This window comes from Vipera berus (genome assembly GCF_964194415.1).
Source record: "Vipera berus genome assembly, chromosome: 12".
Classification (NCBI taxonomy): domain Eukaryota; kingdom Metazoa; phylum Chordata; class Lepidosauria; order Squamata; family Viperidae; genus Vipera; species Vipera berus.
Window position 1 is genome coordinate 13,705,395 of NC_138215.1, and position 8,519 is coordinate 13,713,913.

Here is an 8,519-nt window from a genome sequence, read left to right on the forward strand (position 1 = left end):
CACTCCAGCGAGGCCAGAGGAAGATAGATGCAACGCCGCGTTCCAAACACGCTCCAAACCTGCCCGCCCATTGGCCCGCGACGACCACTATGCAAATGCAGGGAGGGCTTCTCGCCCGCCTATTGGCCCATCCGCGGAAACTATGCAAACAAGAAAAGCTCCCTCGGGACGCCCACGTTCTGTGATCGCTTAGAGACCGCGCGGGGAGGGAGGGAGTGGAGCGGCCGGCGGGGAAGCTGCACGTCGGAAAGGCGAGACAGGTAGTCGCGGGCGCGTGAGCGGGTGCACGCCTTGCCCGAGTGCAAGAGCGTGGGTGGGCGGGCCGTCCGATAGCCTCTCCCCTAGGAATAGGCGCCCGTGGCAAGAAATATATGTGCTTAGAGCTCAAAGCGTTGTTAAGAGACCTCCCACGCGCCCACTTTATGGTCTGTTTCCGTTGTTCCCCTCTGGGAGCAGGTTTCGAAGTGTTTCTGAAGTATTTCTAGCAGGACTACCGGATTCTGTAATAGCTTTGTTCCCTATGCCAGAGGGCTAATCCACATGGAGCCCCATTTCCATCTGTCCTGTTTGCCATCATTCACTCCCTAGAGACTAAAATGGACAATGTGAAATTTGAGCGGGCCCCGAACAAGGAGTATATATCGGAGGTGGTGACCCTTTGAGAGCTGTATGCAATGAAATTTCATTTTGATGTATGCCGATTGGTGTACATTCAAAGTGACAGTAAAGTTATCATCATCATCAGAGGTCCCCAACCTTTTGGGGCACCAGGGGCCGGTTCCGTGGAGAGAGGTTTTTCCGTGGACCGGAGGGTGCCTGGTTTTGTGTACTGCCTGCATCCCGCAGATGGGGCTTTGCTTGTTTGTGTGGATTGGTTGCCGGCATGCCGTGGTCCACGGACCTGGGATTGGGGGACCTCTGCCCTATACCATCTGTCTGGTAAACTCGCAAGATTCGTTTTTCTCACCGTGCATACATAACCTGAATTAGACTGTGTTGTTTCTCTGTCATATAATACAATGTGGGTATATGCATAATTCTGTGTTTATTTTTGGCATATTTATGTAGTGTATATCGGAGGTGGTGACCCTTTGAGAGCTGAATGCAACGAAATTTCATTTTAAGGTATGCCGATTAGTGTACATTCAAAGTGACAATAAAGTTATTACTCTATTTGGCAGAGGAGCGTGGAGGTCCTGGAGTTGATCAGCTAAGCCAACAATGCTTTGGGTTCAACTCGGCTGAATACCGACTGACACCTGATCTGTTTTCCATATAAATCACAGTTTATTTAGCTTTAGGCAGAATTCCTACCGCGCACGTTTACCCATTAGTGGGTTCTGTGTCCTGTAGTTTGTTTTCATGATGGCATAGAATCAGTCGTAGCCAGGCATTGTCTGACTCAGGCAATCCTGCACACCTTGCCTATCATCTGTGTGCTACATTGGAGTGAGCATATAACATCTGGATTATAAACCTGTTGCTGAACAGTTGGGATTTCTCCTGCTATAATTGGTCCATTGAATTAGTTCTAATCTTCAGTGCTCATCTCCTAAATTTTAGGCAGCCCCGGTTAAATTATTTAAAACCTTAAGGCAGTAAATAAAAAGCAGTAAGCCACAGTAGGTCTGACTCTGGAGGGGGGGGTTAGTAAATATCCACCGACGGTATGTAAATGCATATGTAATAGCTGAAAAAAACAAACTGCCATTTTTGCCAGCCGAGTTTTACAAAGAGGGAAGTAACCTCAATCGCAGTTTCTGCAGCCAAGTCTTTTGTTTGCCTCTAGGTCAGGAGAAGGCTACAGTAAATTAAATAAACATGTTCTTGAAGTATGCGTAAGTTTTCAACTGCAAAACCCGCTAGTAGGAACAGTCGAGTGGATGTTCCCGCCCTGTACATTTGGCTGCAGAAATCTACATGTGCTTTCTGCCAAAAGTCTTCTTTGCAAGGAAAGGATGCTGAGGAAAAAGTACCATGTTGGTCCTTGCAAAGATAAGGCTAAGACGCGGAAACATCCCCTCTAAAATCCATGAAAGCAGGGCTGGCTGGGGAATTCTGGGAGTTGAAGTCCACAGGTCTTAAAAGTTGCCAAGGTTGGGGACCCCTGCATTAAAGCAAACCAAATTCTTCAGCTCATGGATCCCTACATGAAATTTCAGGTTGCTCATGGATTGCTCCAAATGTTTACTGTATGAAAATAATTAAATGTTACTTTAACTAGTACATAGAATAATAAGTTGGAAGGGAGCTTGGGGGGGGTCTTCTAGTTCAACCGCCTACTCAAGCAGGAGACCCTGTATTATTTCAGACGAGTGTTAATTTGTTTAATTGGATTCAGCAACACAAAAGCTATCAATTTTGGCTTATGCAACAAAATGGCTGGGATCATAGGACCCACAGCCAGTCCCAACATATGCATTGTGGCATGAGTACAATGTTGGTCTTAACCACGGACTTTGCCCACATATTCCATACTTGAGAGTATATGTAATTTGTTGAGTGGATGGTGGCATACATTTCTCAGTGGATGACCTGCAATCATAACTGATATATTACTTCGAAATGTTTTCCATGAATTGTCACAACAGTGTTCTACAGCCAGCATTGGAATACTTTAACCAAAGAAAGGAGCATGAAATAAATCTGAGTGTAAACTCTGCAGCTGTGCAGACTGATTTCTCTTTGCATGACACACAGAGGAAGAAAACCTTTAAGGAGCTAGACCACCACTGTGCCATTTTTAATCCAGCCACCCACGGACTCTATTTTGCTTTAACTTATCCCCTTATATAGAAAATGTATGTCCAACTTCTCTGCTTCTAGACAGGTAAAGTCCTAACAACAACAACAATAATAATTATTAAAAAAAGGCTTCAAAATTACATGATATCTTAAGGTTGCTTTGAGACCCAGTGGAAAATCTGGCAGCTGAAATAAAAGTAAAATAATGACGAACATGTTTAAAGAGATATTTAAAAAAGAAAAACTTGGAAAGATTTGACCCCAGGTTTGGCCACCTCCATGATAGGAAGAGTACTGATGCTTTTAAAGTTTGGCGTTGAAGAACACTCCTGGGAATAGCATGGACGGCCAAGAAAACAAGCTGAGGGATCATTGAACAAATCAACCTAAAATTCTCCCTCGAGGCAGAAATGATCAGGCTCAAATGACCCAATTTTGGATACATTACCCAGCTCTCTGGAGAAGACCGTAATGCTGGGAACGGTGAAAGGAAAGAGAAGAGGACAACCAACAGCAAGTTAAGAGTCTTGCAGCGGTGAAGAGTGCATGGTTGGAAGACCTGAAAGACCATGTTAGGGATATCATTGTGGTTGCTAGCAGTTAAAGAGAATGTGAAGGCCCATAATCAATCAATCAATCAATCGTTACATAAGGCTGGTCAATGACCAAAGTCAACTATATGGATATAAGCTAATGGAACAATTATTGCACTGAGCTCAAATATTATTAAGAACAAGGTCTTAAAAATATATACTTGCCAATTTATGCATGTCTAATCAGAAATAAGTTCCACTGAGCTCTTGCAGCATGCAGGCAAACTCCTTAGGGAAAATTGGCTCTTTTCTCTTTTTTAACAGAGTTTGTGTTGTGTTGTGTTGTGTTCAGGTGATTGAAAGACTTCAAAGACCAAGTCAGGGTTAGATTATCATGGAGAAAATATACAGTCACTAAGAGTTGATAATGAGTTGATGATCGCACACATCAACCAATAACTGTCTATTCCTCTGTTCTGATCTGAGCTCTGTTTGAAGGAGCAATAATTTTAGTTTCAATCATCAATCCAGGATGGATTATTTTTTTTTTAAATCAACTTGGTCAATCGTAAGTATTCATGTCTCTTGTTTGACTAATACAGAAAGGCAGAGATGCTACTTGCTTTCAGAAAAACTTGGAAGGGACTCTCAAGAATGGCGTAAATCTGGGAACCATCAGATAAATCTGCTGGTGAGGCAACAGGAAAGGTATGATGACTCATAGATGTTAAATATGGAGCTGTGCCACAAAAACGTTTGGTTAACAGAGGCCCATAAAAAGAATTTTTAAAGAGGCAAAGCAAACACTCAGGCAGAATAGGATTATCAGTCAAAATCAGGTTGATATTAGCGAGCTAACTTTCTTTAAATATGCTCATAATTAACCTTTGGTGTTTATGCACAAATCTGCTATTCTTCTGAAGAAGACACACTGCTTAAAAGAAATGTACTGTAAGGCAGTAAGGTTTAGCAAAACCAAGAAAGAAATGGAGACTGGGGAAAATATTTGGAGAATCTGAAAGGGAAGATTTTAGATTTTCTTTAAATATATCAGAGAATAGTTTTAGGGCAATGAGTTTATAACACCGATTGGAGTAAAAAGAATGAGTAACAGGTATTTAGCTTCTTGCTTTTGACATCAATAGTATTATCATCACATTTAATGGACATAATCAAAAATAATCATAAAAATAGGGTTATTGACAGACCTTGTAACTGGTTCCTCAAATGGAAATTCCTTAATTTTAATAAAATCACATTCTGCAGCTTTAGCCAAGTTATGCCTCATGGCCTAGCCATTTTTAATTATATATTTTCCTACATTTGTATCCTGGCTTTCCTCTAGAACAGGGGTAGGCAACCTCGGCTCTTTTATGACTCATGGACTTCAACTCCCAGAATTCCTGAGTCAGCTGACTCAGGAATTCTGGGAGTTGAAGTCCATGAGTCATAAAAGAGCCGAGGTTGCCTACCCCTGCTCTAGAAGCTGAAAATAGTAAATATGGTTCCTTCATCCTGGTTTCCCCCCACCTTTATGATAGCCTTTTCAAGTAGAACTAGCTAACTGCTACATGGTGCTCATACATCGCTTTAAGCCATGACCTATTAAGGAAGTGATGATGGGTTTACTTGCACAACCAAACAAAACTCCGTCTGATTTAGTGGGTTGTAAAGACCCTAACCCTATTTCATGAATATCTTTGGTTTCCACCAGCTACTTCTCAGTCCTAGCCCAGTAATTTAAATGACACACCAAACTAAATTCATACCACAAAAACACAATTGATTTCTTCTGAGGCTTAGCATATGGTGTGACACAACCATGCAGCCAGTTTGATCTACGTAGTGCAGGGGTGTCGAACGTCACACGCAGGCCATGGCCACCCCAGCTACGCAAAGGCAAAAAACATCTCGATAAGTCACACAATCAAGTTTGACACCCGTGATCTAGTGGTTAAGGCACCAGGCTAGAAAACGGGAGACTGTGAGTTCTAGTTCCCCTTCAGATGTGAAAATCAGCTGGGTGTCTCTGGGCCAAACTCTCTTAGCCCAACACATCTCACGGGGTTGTTATTACGGGGGGAAAAGAGGAGGAGGAAGAAATTTTAGGCATGTTAGACAACTTGAGTTATTTGTCAAAATAAAGGCAGGAAATAAAAAGAAAAAAATTAGAGTTTCTAATCCATTATTTAAAGCATATGACAGTGTGGGAATCAGATTATGTTTTAGCATGATATGCAACTTCAGTTGTATTAAACACGCCATGGTCCTAAGTCAGTTTACTAGATGTATTCAGAAGCAAAGAAATTGACTGTTTCTACGCAAATACGCTTTGGATGGTAAGGTTCATTCTTTACACTATTTTATTCTTTCCTTTAATTGTGATTCTGGTTGTGGGCTGTAGATGGCGGTGACTTTCTACTGTATAGTTATTACATTTGAGCCAGATTCTTCAGCCCTTTTGAATCCTCTGCAGGTTACTGAATAAAACTCTAGTTCTGTCGCTCACCAAAAGTTATTAATCATAGGTACACATTTTTAAATGTATCAGACATGGTTCCAGACATGGAGTTATACAGATTTATTAAGTTATACACTTAGAATTTCAGGAATAAGAGAAAAACCTCATGGCACACTAAAAACAAGCACTCTGCTTGAAAACCGCCGCTTTGAAGGTAAATACTTTAAAATTACTATAAAAATCAGCCATATGAAGGAGAATCTCTTTTACAACCGCTGCTGCTCTCTAAAACTTATGCCTTTTAATAAAATGTGTTAATCAGAAAAGGTTTTATCAGATTCTGGGTTTCCTGCCACAGTACTCTAGCACGGTTCTCCTCCTATATTGTCTACAACAAGCATAAAAGTCACTGTGGTAAAAAAAAAAATCCAGCTTCAGAAGGATAGGATTGAGAATATTGTTACATACTCATTAACTAATACCGTCATTCTCTCTTTGTTGTTTTTAAAGAACAGGACACACCTTAAAAGTTGCTCAAGGGAGCAGCAGTTGCAACCTTGAGCCATGTATGTTGCGAGTTATCTGGTCACTGATCAAAATAAACATGATAATCCTGGAAACAACTGTATGCCTGGGCTCACACATTGCAACTAAGTTATAAACTGATCAGCTTGGCTTGATATACGATCCCAGCCTGTTCTCATTTTTTTTTTTTGTAAACTGTGGTTATAATGGGTTACCTCAATCTTTTTCAATAATTGCTTTGGCACGATTTAAAGAGGGATTTTTGCAAGATAACTAAGTTTACAGTGTTGTTGTGTTTCAGGTAATCTGGATTTAAGATTTGCTATTTAGTCCTGCTGTCCTCATCATTAAAAGTTCAGATGCCTTCAGAGCCAATACCAAGTCATTTAAATCATCATCATCATCATCATCAAAAACTGGCTGCATTCTCATAACATGGTAAATCCATAAGCAACTGCAGTGGTTGAGTTGAATTCATCTAATACCCTCAGCTAAGAACTAGCTAGCCACATAATTCTTGAGCATCAATGTATGAACCTAAAATAATTCACACTGAATTCCAGTCATGTAAACTTGATTAAAACACAGAATGGAGGGCAACACATGAGGGCAGCCCTGGTCTAACCTAGAAACTCAGCCAGCTCAAGTTAAATTCAGGTGGAGCGTAATGATTAGGAACAATGCTGAACAGCCAGAAATGCAGATTTCACTCCTTCATTGAAGTTGAACATTTCTTAAAGCATACCTTAGATCAATAAATCAAATGCCAGCTAACTTTGATGGCAAAAAAAGTTTGTTAGCCAATAAATTGATGTTTGTTCTCAGCCCATTATGAAGATGAGGTGAGCAGCTTGTGATTGTTTGGCTGCTTCTTGCAAGCATTCTGAAAAATGGGCACCAATTGCTTCTTTCAACATATTTTCCTTTTAATTCTCTTATTTTTTTCCCCAAGGGACCTGGGAGGTTTTCTGCATTGTTTAAACAAGGCAAAATGTGATTTCAGTATGCACAAGGAGGTTCAACCATTGGTTGAAAGTGCAGAGGCAAATCCCATTTGGAATCATGGAGCTGTTTTTTGAGACTCAATGGAAAACACATCATAGAAATTTTGTGAGTATTATATCTCCAGCATGTCAAATCATCTATAACTACCTATTCACATTCCACATAACAAAGTATTTGGAGAGACTTCAGCATGTGGTATCTTTTCAAAAGTTGGCCATCCAACTAATTTTTATTCATCCAACACTATCCACCAGGAAAGATTCTGTCAGTGGATTCCATTCGTTTTAGCTGCATATATGCAGGATTTATTTATTTAGTCAATGACCAGTAACATTAAATAGTAAAAAGAGAGATAAAAGACAGGAAATTCAATCGGGACCAAGAAAGAGAAGTAAGTGCAGTTATATATTGGCAATTATAAACTAGATCAAATATGGTATACCCCAAACACCCTATTACAATAATACCATATTTATCTAACACTAATATAATAAAACTATACCTACCCCTGGTATACAGAATGCAAAAGGAATAATTCTATAGGAATGGGGAGGTCTGCTTGTCTTAGAGCACTAGAGAAGATACAGTAAACCTCAATTTATAACTATCCATTTAGCAACTGTTCAAAGTTACAACAGCACAGGAAAAAGTGACTTGTAATGAGTCTTCACAGTGTCATGTGATCAAAATCCAGATGTTTGCCAACTAGGGTATATTTATGATGTTTGCAGCATCCTAAGGTCACGTGATTGTCGTTTGCACCTTCCCAGCCAGCTTCTAACGAGCAAAGCCAACGCGGAAGCCAGATTCACTTAAAACAACTGTGTGATTCAGTTAACGACTCCAGCAAATCCCTTTAACCACTGCAAAAAAAAAAAAAGGCCACGAAATTAAGCACAAGTCACTTAACAGCCAATGGGCTTAGCGACGAGAATGGGCAGGTAAACTTAACAACCAACTTGGCAGTCAAACCGAATTGGCCAACCCTAACATTAAAAATTGCAGCACCTTTATCAGACTCACACAATTCCCTCCGTCCAATACAACCTTCTTTCACTTGCTGCACGGAGGAAACGAGGGAGTCCAGCTCCCATCATCCCCAGCAAGACTGCTGGCCGAGGATGATGGGAATTGAGATCCAATACTTTTAACGGTGGACTGAAACCTTATCCTCCACCTATGACCTGATTTAACGCGAGGCGACTCAATTCCGCTCCCTTTACAGCTGGAAAAAAAGGCAAGCTCACTTA

At 40.7% G+C, this 8,519-nt stretch overlaps 1 long non-coding RNA gene across 1 annotated transcript; it reads left to right on the top strand.

Annotated features, from left to right (window-relative positions):
* The first annotated feature begins 202 nt into the window (after positions 1-202).
* On the top strand, positions 203-3,954 carry LOC308673504. The gene is made up of 3 exons (XR_014027664.1): positions 203-263; positions 1,069-1,125; positions 3,881-3,954. It is a non-coding gene; the product is annotated as an uncharacterized lncRNA (long non-coding RNA).
* Positions 3,955-8,519: the final 4,565 nt, after the last annotated feature.